Raw genomic sequence first — 15202 nt, forward strand, 5'->3', positions numbered from 1 at the left:
TTTCCAGATGAGGTTACTGAGACACAGAGAAGTTAAGTAATAATAATGGTATTTATTAAGTGCTATATGCCAAGCACTGTTCTAAGCGCCGAGGGGATACAAGGTAATCAGGTTGTCCCACGTGGGGCTCCCAGTCCTCATCCCCATTTTCCAGATGAGGGAACTGAGGCACAGAGAAGTGAAGTGACTTGCCCAAGGTCACACAGCTGACAAGTGGCAGATCCGGCATTCGAACCCATGACCTCTGACTCCCAAGCCCGGGATCTTTCCGCTACGCTCCGCTGCTCCTTCTAAGCAAGCTCCGCTGCTTCTTTTTCTTCTTCTCTCTTCTCCCAAGCGTTTAGTACAGTGCTCGGCACCCGGTAAGCACTCGACAGATGCGATGGATTGACTGATTCCTCCTTCCCACGGCCTTGCCCTTTCGCAGACCGCTCGGCCGCCCGACTCGGACTCGGACAAACCCTACGGATACGCGGCCTATACGGGCCCAGGAAACGATGCTAATGGTGGTATTTGTTAAGCGCTTACTAGAGAAGCAGCGTGGCTCAGTGGAAAGAGCCCGGGCTTGGGAGTCAGACGTCATGGGTTCGAATCCCGGATCTGCCACTTGTCAGCTGTGGGACTGTGGGCAAGCCACTTCACTTCTCTGGGCCTCAGTTACCTCATCTGTAAAATGGGGACCATCTGATGACCCCGTATCTCCCCCAGCACTTAGAACGGTGCTTGGCACATAGTAAGCGCTTAACAAATACCAATATTCTTATTATGTGCCCAGCACCGTTCTGTAGTGGAGAAGCAGCGTGGCTCAGTGGAAAGAACACGGGCTTTGGATTCAGAGGTCATGAGTTCGACTCTCGGCTCTGCCACTTGTCAGCTGTGTGACTGTGGGCGAGTCACTTCACTTCTCTGGGCCTCAGTTACCTCATCTGTAACATAGGGATTAAGACTGTGAGCCCCACGTGGGACAACCTGATTCCCCTGTGTCTACCCCAGCGCTTAGAACGGTGCTCTGCACTTAATAATAATAATGTTGGTATTTGTTAAGCGCTTACTACGTGCAGAGCACCGTTCTAAGCGCTGGGGGAGATACAGGGGAATCGGGTCGTCCCACGTGAGGCTCACAGTTAATCCCCATTTTCCAGCTGAGGGAACTGAGGCCCAGAGAAGTGAAGTGACCCGCCCACAGTCACACAGCTGACAAGTGGCAGAGCTGGGATTTGAACTCATGACCTCTGACTCCCAAGCCCGGGCTCTTTCCACTGAGCCACGCTGCTTCTCTGAGTAAGCGCTTAACAAATACCAACATTATTAATTCCACGTATGCGCCCCACTTCTGGTTCCCGGACCAGGCCTCGCCCCGGGTTCGGCTAAGGGGTGCAGGGGCAGCTGCGCCTCCATTTCTCAGCTCCATCTTCCACCTCAGAAGCGACTGAACGAGGTCCACGAATCTCTCTTCTAGTCACCGCTCCAGGCTGTCAACGTCTACTACCTCGGCCTAGTCCGGAGAGCACTGGGGGGGGGGTCAGAGGACCCGGGTTCTAATCCCGGCTCCGCCACCAGTCTGCTGTGTGACCGGGGGCACGTCGCTTGAATTCTCTGGGCCTCGGTTCCCAAAATGGCAATTCGACAAGGTCTCCTACTGAGACCGCGAGCCCCGCGTGGGACCTGATGGGCTTGTATCTATCCCAGCGCTTAGTACAGTGCTTACCAAATACCACAGTCATCATTACCGCTGCTCTGCTGTCTCTGTCTGTTGCCGACTTGTTCATTCCAAGCGCCTAGTCCAGTGCTCTGCACATAGTAAGCGCTCGATAAATACCATTGAATGAATAAATACTATTGAATGAATCTCCCCGGCAGCCGGTACAGCTTTCCGCGCACAGAAGGCACTCGATAAATACCAGCGATCGATTACTACTGATTGATAATAATAATGTTGGTAGCTGTTAAGCGCTCACTACGTGCAGAGCACTGTTCTAAGCGCTGGGGGAGACACAGGGGAATCAAGGTGTCCCACGTGGGGCTCACAGTCTTCATCCCCATTTTCCAGATGAGGGAACTGAGGCACGGAGAAGTGAAGTGACTTGCCCACCGTCACACAGCTGATCAGTTGTCCTCCACCACAAGGGATGGATCTGGAAGCCTCTCATCGACGAATCCTATTTACTAAGTGCTTACTGTGTGCCGCGCACTGTACTAGAAGTGTCTGGGAGGCACGAGAAGCAGCACGGCGTAGCGGATAGAGAACGGGCCTGGGAGTCAGAAGGTCGGGGGTTCTAATCCCGGCTCCGCCACTTGGCTGCTGTGTGGCCTTGGGAGAGTCGCTTCACTTCTCTGGGCCTCCATTACCTCATCTGGAAAACGGGGATCGGGACCGTGAGCCCCACGTGGGACAGGGACCGTGTCCGACCCGACTGGCTTGCATCCATCCCAGCGCTTAGTACGGTGCCTGATGCGTAGCAAGTTTTAATAAATACCATAATTATTATTATTTGGGAAAGTACAATAGGACAGACACACTCTAATCCTTCGCGAATCAAGTAACTGACTGCATTCAGAAATTGTGTTTTCCCTGGGTGAAAATCACCTCGGGAACTGTACAACTCCTCCGAGAGGCCTTCCCTGACTAAAAGAATCGTCCATTCCAAGCGCTTAGTACAGTGCTCTGCACAAAGTAAGCGCTCAATAAATACTACTGAATGAATGAATGAACCCTCATTTCCTCTTCTTCCACTCTTTTTCCATCACACTTCCTTCCTTCATTCACCCCTCCCTCAGCCCTCACATCCATATCCGGAATTTATTTCTTCACATTAATGTCCGTCTCCCCCCGCTACCCTCTAAGCTCGCTGTGGGCAGGGAACGTGTGCGTTATGCTGTTGTGCTATACTCTCCCAACCACCTGCTGCTCCGCACACGTTACGTGCTCAATAAACACAACTGATTGGAGATTCTACGGAGCGGAGATCATTATCTGGTTGCTGCCAGGTAGCAAGACCTGAAATTAACCGGGGAAGTGGAAATCGAGTGAAAGTGTTACCAGCCCAGAGCAAATAGGCATCAATGTCATCCTCGCCGGCTCTCTCCTTTGGCCCTCAATCGATCAACCAATTATTTATTAAGCACAGAGCACTTTATTAAGTGCTTGGCAGAGCACAATATGATAATGTCGACAGACACGTTCCCTGCCCACCAGAAGCTTAGAGTCTAGAGGGGGACACGGACATGAATACACAAGCTACGGATGTGAATCCATAATATATACAAAATTAATATTTTTTATATATATATATATATATATATATACACACACACACACATAATAATAGCTAAAGGCTGTGGGGCTGAGGGTGGGGCGAATAAATGGAAAGTGGCCTTCAGGAAGGTAAAGAAACCCTGCACACTAATTAAAGATAATGGCTACATTAAAGAGTATCTGTCAGTAGCAAATCAAGGCTTTCGAAAGCTCCTAAACCTGCTCAGGCCACCGGAGAAAAAGTGCGGCCCAATGGAACCCGCAGGGCCTGGGTTCTAATCCCGGCTCTGCCTCTTTGCTGTGCGGCCTTGGGCAAGTCACTTCGATTCTCTAGGCCTCAGTGACCTCCTCTGGAAAATGGGGATTAAGACTGGGAGCCCCATGTGGGGCGGGGACCGTGTCCAATACGATTTGCTGGGAACAATAACAATGACGATCGTGGCATCTGTGAAGTGCTTACCGTATGCCAAACACTGTTCTAAGCGCTGGGTTAGATAAAAGCTCATCGGGTCAGACACGGTCCCTGTCCCACATTGGGCTCAAAATCTTAATCCCCATTTGACGGATGAGGGAACTGAGGCCCAGAGAAATGACGTGACTTGCCCAAGGTCCCTCAGCAGACACGTGGCGGAGCTGGGATTAGAACCCAGGACCTCTGACTTCCAGGCCCATGCTCCTTCCACCAGGCCAGGCTCGTATCTACCCCGGCGCTTAGTACAGTGCCTGGCACACAATCAGCGCCTAACAGATACCACGATTATCATCGTCATCAAGATTACTCTCTAACCTACTTTTCCCCGTTTCCAAATTCAATCATTCAACCGTATATATTGAGCGCTTACTCTGTGCACAGCACTGTACTGAGCGCTTGGAATGTACAATTCGGCAACAGATGGAGACAAGCCCTGCCCAACGACGGGCTCACAGTCTAATCATGATCCACCAACAGGCTCTCCACGCAGGATCTGACCCGGTCTGTTTAAAATCCACCTTGTCTGGATTCACCTCTTAAGAGAAACCTTTAATCTTCAATTTCGCTTTGAACCAAATGGCACTGAGGAGAAAAGGAGTTGATCTCCAGCAGGAATTCCTCCCCATTGAAGGCTCCCTCGCTCCTCTCCAACAACCATCCAGCCCTCCCATTCTTGGCTCTTCTAACGCGCTCGGTACAGTGTTTTGCGCACAGTACGCGCTCGATAAATCCGCTTAATACTACTCAACGTCAACCTGCTCACTGTATCTCAGTCTCATCTCTCTCCTTACCCCCTTCGCCTCCCGCCTGCTTCCCATCTGGCAGAGCACTGCCCTCCCCATGTTCATAGGCCAAACAAAATGACATCTCCTCCGGGAAGCTTTCCGGGACTAATCGCATTGAGCCTCCCTTAATGAGCACCTCCCTTAATGAGAGCGTGCATCAACCACACATCTGCTAATGCCCTCTTCGCGTTTAGCATAGAGACGCAGCACGGCCTAGCGGCAAGAGCCCGGGCTTGGGAGTCAGAGGACTTGGGTTCTAATCCCGGCTCCCCTTGTCCGCTGTGTGACCTCGGGCAAGCCACTTCACTTCTCTGGGCCTCGGTCGCCGCCTCTGGTAAATGGGGATTAAGACCGTGAGCTCCGCGTGGGACAACCTCCACGCACAGCTCCTGCTGCCGATGCCTTTTCTTAGAGACGCCGCGTGGCTGAGCGGAAAGGGCCCGGGCGTCGGCGGACCTGAGTTCTAATCCCGGCTCTTTCACTCGTCTGCCGAGACCTCGGGCAAGCCGCTTCACTTCTCTGGGCCTCAGTGACCTCATCTGGAAAGTGGGGATGAAGACTGTGAGCCCCACGTGGGACAACCTCATCACCTTGACCAGTACTTAAAAAATGTTTGCCACACGGTAAACGCTTAACAAATACCATAATCATTATTATTATTACAGTGCCTTGCGCAAACATTCAAGAAATACCGCTGATGGACCGATCCCATCAATCTGCCTCTGCCTTAGGTAATTTGTTACTGCGAGTTTAGCCGCCAAGCCCATAAACAAACTGCCAAAATGAAAACTTCTCAATCTTAGAGCTTCAAAGACAACACGGGAAAAAGGGATGTTGAAGGTAGCGAAGGTATCTGAGGTAATCGGCCGAGACATCGAGCTGTCGGGGCTAAACAATCCAAGGAAGTCCTTTTCCCCGGTACTGAAAATCGGCCTACTGCTGCTTTCTTAGAGAAGACAGATGAGAAGCAGGGGATCAAAAGGACAAGCCCCGGAGTCAATCGACGGTATACATATTGAGCGCTTACCGTGTGCGGAGCCCCGTACTCAGCGTTTGGGAGAGGACGATGCCACAGCGGACGCACATATTAGTAGCTAAAGGCTGTGGGGCTGAGGGTGGGGCGAATAAATGGAAAGTGGCCTTCAGGAAGGTAAAGAAACCCTGCACACTAATTAAAGATAATGGCTACATTAAAGAGTATCTGTCAGTAGCAAATCAGAGGCTTCTGAAAGCTCCTAAACCTGCTCAGGCCACCGGAGAAAAAGTGCGGCCCAATGGAACCCGCAGGGCCTGGGTTCTAATCCCGGCTCTGCCTCTTTGCTGTGCGGCCTTGGGCAAGTCACTTCGATTCTCTAGGCCTCAGTGACCTCCTCTGGAAAATGGGGATTAAGACTGGGAGCCCCATGCGGGGCGGGGACCGTGTCCAATACGATTTGCAGGGAACCATGACCACCGTGGCATTTGTTAAGCGCTTACTGCACGCCAAACGCTGTTCTAAGCGCTGGGTTAGATAAAAGCTCATCGGGTCGGACACGGTCCCCGTCCCTGACGGGCGGGGAACGCAGCCCTGCCTCCTCCGACTTGCCGAGGAAGCAGCGTCGAGTGATAACAGAAGTTCCGGCTCATTTATTTGGGCATTTGGGTAATGAGGAGAAGCTTCCGGCCGTGGAATTAATTGGAAAACGTGTGCAGGGGAGAAACGGCCTTCCGGGAGGATTATCGAAGCGAACCGTCTAGTTGGTCGCCCCAATTCTTGCACTGCTTTGGATAAAAACGAGTACCCCGTAGGATTAATGATGATAATGCTGGTATTTGTTAAGCGCTGACTAGGAAGAAGCCTTCACTTGGACCCCGACTTTACGATACCGTAGCCTGCAAACGCCTAAGAAAACCACCGGAAAATACTTTATCCCGGAATAGGCGAACCTGAGTGAGAGAGAACGGAACACGGAGTCTTGTATTCAGTCGGTCGATCAGTCGTGTTTTTTTGAGCGCTTACTGTGTGCAGAGCACCGTCAGCGCTTAGAGCAGTGCTTTGCACATAGTAAGCGCTTAACAAATAGCACCGTTATTATTTTTATTACTACTAAGCACTTGGGAGAGCACACTACGACCATAAAGCCCCGGGGCGGTCTAGGGCCCCCCTCCCTCTCGATCGATGGCATTTATTGAGCGCTTACCGTGCGCGGGCTACTGTAATAAGCACCTGGAGAGTTCGAGACGACAGAGTTGGCAGACACGAGCCCTGTCTTCGAGGAGCTTACGATCTCCCGTCCTCCATCGCAGGGGAGAGGACACTATCGCCACCTAAGAATGATAATAACGATGATATTAATAACTACGGTACTTGTTGAGCGCTTACTATCTGCCAAGCACCGTTCTAAGCACTGGAGGAGATACAAGTCAATCGGGTTAGACACGATCCCTGTCCCGTAAGGGGCTCACACCCTCATCCTCGTTTTCCCAGCGAGGTAACCGAGGTCCGCAGAAGTGACCTGCCCCGGTCGCCCGGCAGATAAGTGGCAGGGTCGGGATTAGAACCCGTGACCTTCCGACTCCCAGGCCCGGGCTCGATCCGCTAAGCCGCGTTGCTGCTCGGCTTGAGGAAGGGAGGCAGCGCAAGGGAGACCATGAGGCCTGGGGCTCATCGATCCCCACCCACTCACTCGTATTTATTGAGCGCGTACTGTGTGCAGAGCACCGTAATAATAGTAATGGTATTTGTTAAGTACTCACTACGTGCCAGGCATTGTACTAAGCGCTGGGGGGGGGGGGGACAGGTTGGACACAGTTCACGTGGGGCTCAATCCCATTTTACAGACGAGGTAACAGACCCAGAGAAGTGAAGCCGCTCGCCCAAGATCACGCAGCAGACGAGGGGCGGAGCCGGGATTAGAACCCATGACCTTCTGACTCCCAAGCCCGGGCTCTACCCGCCAGGCCATGCAGCTCTGCCGTACTAAGCACCTGGGACAGCGGGACCCAACGGAATAGGATAGCGACAGCTTGCCCGGCCCGTGTCCGAGGTCCGTGAGGAGGCAGCTGATTATGGGGCAGACCCCTCTCCCTGCTCCCCTCCCGGCCGCCCGGGGGGAAAAGACGCCGCTCACGGGACCAGAGCACACAAAAAATAAAATCGCTCGGTCCTGGCAGGTCCAATGTTGGGAAGTCTGGGGCTTCTTTGGGACTGAGCTGGGACGGAGCTGTGAGAAGCCTGAGGGTCATCCCTCCCAACCCTACCCCCGGGCTGTATCTTTTGCTCCTTTTGTCTTTTTTTTCCTTCCCTGCATAGACCCTCCACCCTTCAAAGCCCTCCTGAAAGCAGGAGAAGCAGCGTGGCTCAGTGGGAAGAGCACGGGCTTTGGAGTCAGGGCTCATGCGTTCGAATCCCGGCTCTGCCACTTGTCGGCTGGGTGACTGTGGGCGAGTCGCTTCACTTCTCTGGGCCTCAGTTCCCTCATCTGTAAAATGGGGATTAAGACTGTGAGCCCCACGTGGGACAACCTGATTCCCCTGTATCTCCCCCAGCGCTTAGAACGGTGCTCGGCACACAGTAAGCGCTTAACGAATACCAACATTATTATTATTGAAAGCCCATCTCCTCCGAGAGGCCTTCCCCGACTAAGCCCTCCTTTCCTCTTCTCCCACTCCCTTCTGCGTCGCCCTGACTTGCTCCCTTTATTCATCCCCCCTCCCGGCCCCACACCACTTACGTCCACATCTGTCACTTATTTATTTCTATGAATGCCTGACTCCACCCCTCCAATAATAATAATAATGTTAGCATTTAAGCGCTCACTATGTGCAGAGCACCGTTCTAAGCGCTGGGGGAGATACAGGGTCATCGGGTTGTCCCACGTGGGGCTCGCGGTCTTCATCCCCGTTTTACAGACGAGGTCACTGAGGCCCGGAGACGTGAAGGGACTCGCCCACAGTCGCACAGCTGACAAGTGGCCGAGCCGGAATTCAAACCCATGACCTCTGACTCCCAAGCCCGGGCTCTTTCCACTGAGCCACGCTGCTTCTCCTGACTGTAAGCTCGTTGTCGGCAGGGACTGCGTCCACTTATTGTGGACGGGTACTTTGCCAAGCTTTTAGACCAGTGTTCTGCACGTGGTAAGCGCTCGATAGGTCAGAATCGATGAATGAATCGATGTCAAGGAACCCCCCCCACAATATCGGCGTACCCGTCCCCGGGGTGTGAACAACGTTCTGCACAAACTACTGAACGGATGTCAGATAAAGAACAAATACTCGTAACGGCTCCGTGATGACACAAAAGCCCTTAGCCTCCAAAATAAAATGCACAATTAAAAGTGGGTGTCAGTGCTCTGTAATACTTCATTTCATCTTATTTACAAGACGTTCAGTATCCCTAGCTTTACGTTAAAAATGCTACTCGTTCTCTCCCAAGTGCTTAGCGCACAGTAAGCACTCAATAAACACAGCTGAATGAATAATAATAGTATTTTTTAGGCACTTACTATGCGCCAAGCGCTGTTCTAAGAGCTCGGGTAGATACAGAGTATTCGGGTCGTAATAATGTTGGTATGTGTTAAGCGCTTACTACGTGCAGAGCACTGTTCTAAGCGCTGGGGGAGATACAGGGTCATCGGGTTGTCTCACGAGGCTCCCAGTCTTCACCCCCATTTTACAGATGAAGTAACTGAGGCCCGGAGAAGTGAAGTGACCTGCCCACGGTCACACAGCTGACGAGTGGCAGAGCCGGGTGCTCCCAGTCTTCATCCCCATTTTCCAGACGAGGTGACTGGGGCCCAGAGAAGTGAAGTGGCTTGCCCAAGGTCACACAGCAGAGAAGTGGCGGGGCCGGGATTAGAACCCACGACCTCTGACTCCCAAGCCCGGGTTCTTTCCACTAAGCCACGCCGCTTTTTAATTATCATTACCGGGAAGGGAAGGAGAGTGCTGATTCTGCCGTACCGCGCTCTCCCACACACTCGGTCCGGTGTTTTGCACATAGTAAGCGCTCAAATACCACTGACAAAAACGATGACTGATTTTAAATTCAAATGAATAAACTGTAATGTGGGGTGAAAGGAAGAAGCTCCCCAAATGACAAATTTAAGGCTATTTACATGGGCCTCCCGATCCGTGTGATTGAAAGGAGTGACCTTAGCCCACTATTCCCCCTTTTAGCCTGTGAGTCCGTTGTTGCGTGGAGACCGTCTCTCCCTGTTGCCCAATTGTCCTTTCCAAGCGCTTAGTACAGTGCTCTGCACACAGCAAGCACTCAATAAATACCACTGAATGAACTAACGATGCCAGTTTTTAAATTATAAATAACATCTGGAGGCAACGGGGCGGGCTTCCTCTGTCTCCGCCCCGTCTGCCTTCTTAAGGTGCCAGCTCTGAAGGGTGATTTCATTCATTCATTCAGCCGTACTGAGCGCTTACTATGTGCAGAGCACCGTACTAAGCGCTTGGAAAGGACAATTCGGCAACAGATAGCGACAATCCCTGCCCAATAACCGGGTCTTGTTTTGTTCTGTTTCGCTTTGCTGTCCGTCTCCCCCGTTTAATAATAATAATAATAATAATGTTGGTATTTGTTAAGCGCTTACTATGTGCCAGGCACTGTTCTAAGCGCTGGGGTAGACCCACGTGGGGCTCACGGTCTTAAGTCCCATTTTACAGATGAGGGAACGGAGGCACCGAGAAGTCACACTGCCGACAGGTGGCCGAGTCGGAATTCGAACCCATGACCTCCGACCCCAAAGCCCGTGCTCTTTCCACAGAGCCAAACTGTTTAGACTGTGAGCCCGTCGTTGGGCAGGGACTGCCTCTACCTGTTGCCGAACTGTCCATTCCAAGCACTTAGTCCAGTGCTCTGCACATAGTAAGCGCTCAATAAATACGTTTGCAAGAACGAACCGACGTTTCCCCAGCGATTAAACAAACACGTCATCTGTCCAGGCCGCGGAAACCGTCCCTCGGATGGGACAGTAAGGGCTCTGGGGTTCCTTTCTCTCTCTTTTTCTTTTTTTTACATTTTGGCTTTGGACTTTAAAAGCCGGAGTTCCCGATTCCGGCTCCCGTCCTCCGGGATCGGGAAGATCCCGGCCTATGAGCGTTTGACAAGTTGCCCACCTGGGCTCCGGGAGGGCAGGGCCACGGCACCCGGGTTCTGCTCCTTGCCCGCTTCCCTGGATCAGATGTCCTGTACTCTCATTCACTGATCGAGCGCTTACTATGTGCAGAGCACTGTACTAAGCGCTTGGAATGTAAAAAATCGGTAACCTCGGCCTCTCCCATTCATTCAATAGGATTTATCGAGCGCTTACTATGTGCAGAGCACTGTACTAAGCGCTCGGAATGTACAAATCGGTAACATCGGCCTCTCCCAGGCGCTTACGACGCTGCCCTGCACGTAGTAAGCGCCCAGTGACTATTTCGGGTCGGTTGCAAGTGCTTAGCACAGGGCCCTGCGCGGATGCACTTCATACAGTCCACTGATCGATCGGTTACTCCCTCAGGCACTTAGTAAAGCGCTCTGCGCACAGGAAGCACTCAATGCCACTGATTGGGGACTCTCCCGAATGTTTAGTACGGTGTCCTGCACGTAATAATAATAATGTTGGTTTTTGTTAAGCGCTTACTATGTGCCGAGCACTGTTCCAAGCGCGAGGGCAGATACCGGGACATCAGGTTGCCCCACGTGAGGCTCACGGTCTTCATCCCCATTTTCCAGATGAGGGAACTGAGGCACCGAGAGGTTGAGTGACTTACCCGAAGTCACACAGCTGACAAGTGGGGGAGCCGGGATTAGAACCCATGACCTCTGACTCCCAAGCCCGTGCTCTTTCCGCTGAGTACTTTCCCCCAGTGCTTAGTACAGTGCTCTGCACACGGTACGTGCTCAACACCAATTTAAAGATTGAGAGCGTACGCCCTCAAATGCTCAGCACAGCGCTCTGCACACAGTAAGCGCTCGACACCGATCGGAAGATTGACAGCACGCTCTCCCGGACGCTTAGTACAGTGCTCTGCACACGGTAAGCGCTCGACGCCGATCGGAAGATTGACAGCACGCTCTCCCGGACGCTTAGTACAGCGCTCTGCACTAAGTGCTTGACACTGATTGAAAGAATGACAGCAGGCTGCCCCAGACGCTTAGTACAGCGCTCCGCACACGGTAAGCGCTCGACGCCGATCGGAGGATTGACAGCACGCTCTCCCGGACGCTTAGTACAGCGCTCCGCACACGGTAAGCGCTCGATGCCGATCGGAGGATTGACAGCACGCTGCCCCAGACGCTTAGTACAGCGCTCCGCACACGGTAAGCGCTCGACGCCGATCGGAGGATTGACAGCACGCTCTCCCGGACGCTTAGTACAGCGCTCGCACACGGTAAGCGCTCGACGCCGATCGGAAGATTGACAGCACGCTCTCCCGGACGCTTAGTACAGCGCTCCGCACACGGTAAGCGCTCGACGCCGATCGGAAGATTGACAGCACGCTCTCCCGGACGCTTAGTACAGCGCTCGCACACGGTAAGCGCTCGACGCCGATCGGAGGATTGACAGCACGCTCTCCCGGACGCTTAGTACAGTGCTCTGCACTAAGTGCTCGACGCCGATGGAAAGATTGACAGCAGGCTGCCCCAGACGCTTAGTACAGCGCTCCGCACACGGTAAGCGCTCGCCGCCGATCGGAAGATTGACGGCACGCTCTCCCGGACGCTTAGCACAGCGCACCGCACAGAGTAAGCGCTCGATAAACAGCACTGATGGAAAGATGTTCCCAGCGTAGTCCCCGAGGCGTCCAGTCCAGTGGTCGGGCCCTATTCGGGGGTTAATCGATAGCCCTGGATGAAGGAGTGAGGGGGCAGCTGCCCCGAGGGCTGGGGAGAGCGCTCTGCACTGTGCTCCTCCAAACCCTCAGCACAACGCTCTGCACCCAGGAAGCACTTTGCAACTTCTGCTCATTCCCGCCCTGCTGCTGACCCCCAGGACCCCAAGGAGGGGGAGGGGAGCAAAGGGGGGGGGGGAAGGGAAGAGGGGGAAGGGAAGAGGGGCAAGGGGGCAAAGGGGGAAAGGAGGAGGGGGAAGGGGGAGGGCAAAGGGGGAAGAGGGAAGGGAAAGGGGGAAGAGGGAAAGAGGGAAGGGAAAGGGGGAAGGGCAAGGAAAGGGGGAAGAGGGAAGGGGAAGAAAGGGGGAAGAGAGAAAGAAAGGGGGAAGAGGGAAAGAGGGAAGGGGGAAGGGAAGGGAAAGGAAAGGAAAGGGGGAAGAGGGAAGGGGAAGAAAGGGGGAAGAGAGAAAGAAAGGGGGAAGAGGGAAAGGAAAGGGGGAAGGAAAGAAAAAGGGGGAAGGGAAAGGAAAGGAGAAAGAGAGAAAGAAAAGGGGGGAAGAAAAGGAGGAAGGGAAGGGAAAGGGGGAAGAGGGAAGGAAAAGGAAAGAGGGAAGGGAAAGGGGGAAGGGAAAGGAAAGGGGGAAGGGAAGAGCGGGGAGGGAAGGGGAGAGGGAGAGTAGGGGGAGGGGGAGAGGAGCCGGGGAGGAAAGGGGAGGGGATGGAGGGGGGGGGGGATGGAGGGGGGGGGAGGGGATGGAGGGGGGGAGGGATGGAGGGGGGGGAGGGGATGGAGGGGGGGAGGGGATGGAGGGGGGGGGAGGGGGCGGGTCCTGGCGCGGCTCCGTCCTCCCCCCCCCCCCATTCCCGCCCCGCGGCCTCCGCCCTCCTGCGCCCTCCGGCGCGGTGCGCTGGGGATGGGGACGGGGATGAGGATGAGGATGGGGATGGGGATGGGACCGGGGCCGTGGGCGGGGAGGGGACGGGGGCCTTTACCTGCGCGTCGGCTGTGAGGCGTCCGCCATCTTGGCCCTCGGCCCCGCCCCCCGCGCGCTCCCGCCCCCCGCCGCGCGCGCTCCCGCCCCCCGCCGCGCGCGCTCCCGCCGGCTCAGCCCCTATCGCGAGAGCAGCCGCCGCCCCGCCCCCTCCCCCGCCCCCCTCCCCGGCGGACTCTCGCGATATCTCCCTCCACGGCGGCGCCGGCCACGGAGGGGGCGGGGCGGGGCGGTGGGACCACGTGACCGGGCCGGCTTCGCCCCGCCCCTTCCTGCCCGCCTTCGTTCGTTCATTCATCCATCCATCCATCCATCCATTCGTTCAACCATTCATTCATTCGTTCGACCGTTCATTCATTCATTCGTTCATTCATTCGACCGTTCATTCATTCAACCATTCGTTCATTCATTCATTCATCCATTCATTCATTCAACCGTCCATTCATTCAACCATTCGTTCATTCATTCAACCATTCGTTCGTTCATTCATCCATTCATTCATCCATCCATTCATCCATTCTTCATCCATTCATCAATTCATTCATCAATTCATTCAATAGTCCGTTCGTTCATTCATCCATTCATTCGTCCATTCATTCAATCATCCATTCATTCATCCATTTATTCATCCGGTCATTTATCCATTCATCAAGTCATTCATCCATTAATTCGATCATCCATTCATTCATTCATTCATCCATTCATTCATCCACTCATCCAATCGTCCATCCAGGCATACATTATTCATCCATTCATTCGCTATTCATTCATTCAATCGTCCATTCGTTCGTTCATTCATCCATCCATCCATTCATTCATCAATTGTCCATTCTTCCATCCATTCATTCATTCATCCATTCATTCATTTATTTATTCGATCATAATTATCAAGTGCTTACTGTATGCAGAGCACTGTATGCAGAGCACTGTACTAAGCACTTGGGAGACTACAATGCAGCAATAAACAGTGACATTCCCTGCCCACAGTGGGCTTACAGTCTAGAATGGAGGAGGGAGACATCGATACAGATAAATAACATTGCAAATATGGACATAGGTGCTGTGAGGCTGGGATGGGGGAAGACCCGAGGGGGCGAGTCAGGGCGACGCAGAAGGGAGTGAGAGATGAGGAAAGGTGGGGCTTAGTCTGGGAAGGCCTGTTGGGGGAGATGGGCCTTCAGTAAGCCTCTGAAGGAGGGTGCTTACTATGTGCAGAGCACTATACTGAGCACTTGGAAGGCACCACACGAGGAGCAAGGTCTTTGTTCAGCTATTTGGCTCATTGGCAAAAAGAAAAAACTTATTCATTTTCCAAATGTGAGGTTTAAAGTGCCCAGAGAGTGAAGTCCGCCCATCTCTTGCTTCGAGGTGCATCCTGTACAGAGCCAAGTCCCAGTGAATACTGATTAAATCCAATTCACGAAGACAACTCCGAAGGGAAAGTCTTGTCTTATGCCGTCGAATCATCTCCGACCCATAGCCACACCATGGCCACATCTCTCCCAGAGAGCCCCGCTCTCCATCTGCGATCGTTCCGGTAGTGGATCCACGGAGTTTTCTCGGTCAAAATGTGGACGTGGTTGACGATTGCCTCTTTCCTGAATGTCCACCCTCGACTCTCTCCCGGGCCGCCGCTGTCCAGCACGGGGGAGTTTCGACTCGTAGCCGACGGCCTGCCGCTCGCTAGCCGCCGCCCAAGCTAGGAATGGGCCGGACGGGCCTCCGCTCGACTCTCCCTCCCGAAGCCGAGACTGGTAGAGGACTGGAAACTCTCCAGGTGCCATCCTGAGAGGGGGAATGCAAGTCTTGTCTTATTTTACGCCGTCGAGTCGTCTCCCACCCACAGCGACACCACAGACACGTCTCTCCCCCAACGTCCCGCTCTCCA

The 15202-nt window shown here is 53.6% G+C and overlaps 1 protein-coding gene across 2 annotated transcripts in view; it reads right to left on the reverse strand.

The window, feature by feature from the left end:
* ERGIC2 (ERGIC and golgi 2) overlaps nucleotides 1–13377 on the reverse strand; it is a 54943-nt gene extending 41566 nt beyond the window's left edge. The window contains exons 1-2 of one of the 2 annotated variants that reach the window (XM_029057951.1): nucleotides 13316–13377; nucleotides 6720–6820 (exon numbers count right to left, since the gene is read on the reverse strand). The gene's annotated coding sequence lies outside the window, so the exon portion shown is untranslated. Of the gene's footprint in view, nucleotides 1–6693; nucleotides 6821–13315 lie in introns of both variants that reach the window. The other variant, XM_029057949.1, reaches the window with a different exon arrangement.
* Between the last annotated feature and the right edge of the window lie 1825 nt (nucleotides 13378–15202).

The sequence above is a fragment of the Ornithorhynchus anatinus genome, chromosome 2, assembly GCF_004115215.2.
Source record: "Ornithorhynchus anatinus isolate Pmale09 chromosome 2, mOrnAna1.pri.v4, whole genome shotgun sequence".
Lineage (NCBI taxonomy): Eukaryota > Metazoa > Chordata > Mammalia > Monotremata > Ornithorhynchidae > Ornithorhynchus > Ornithorhynchus anatinus.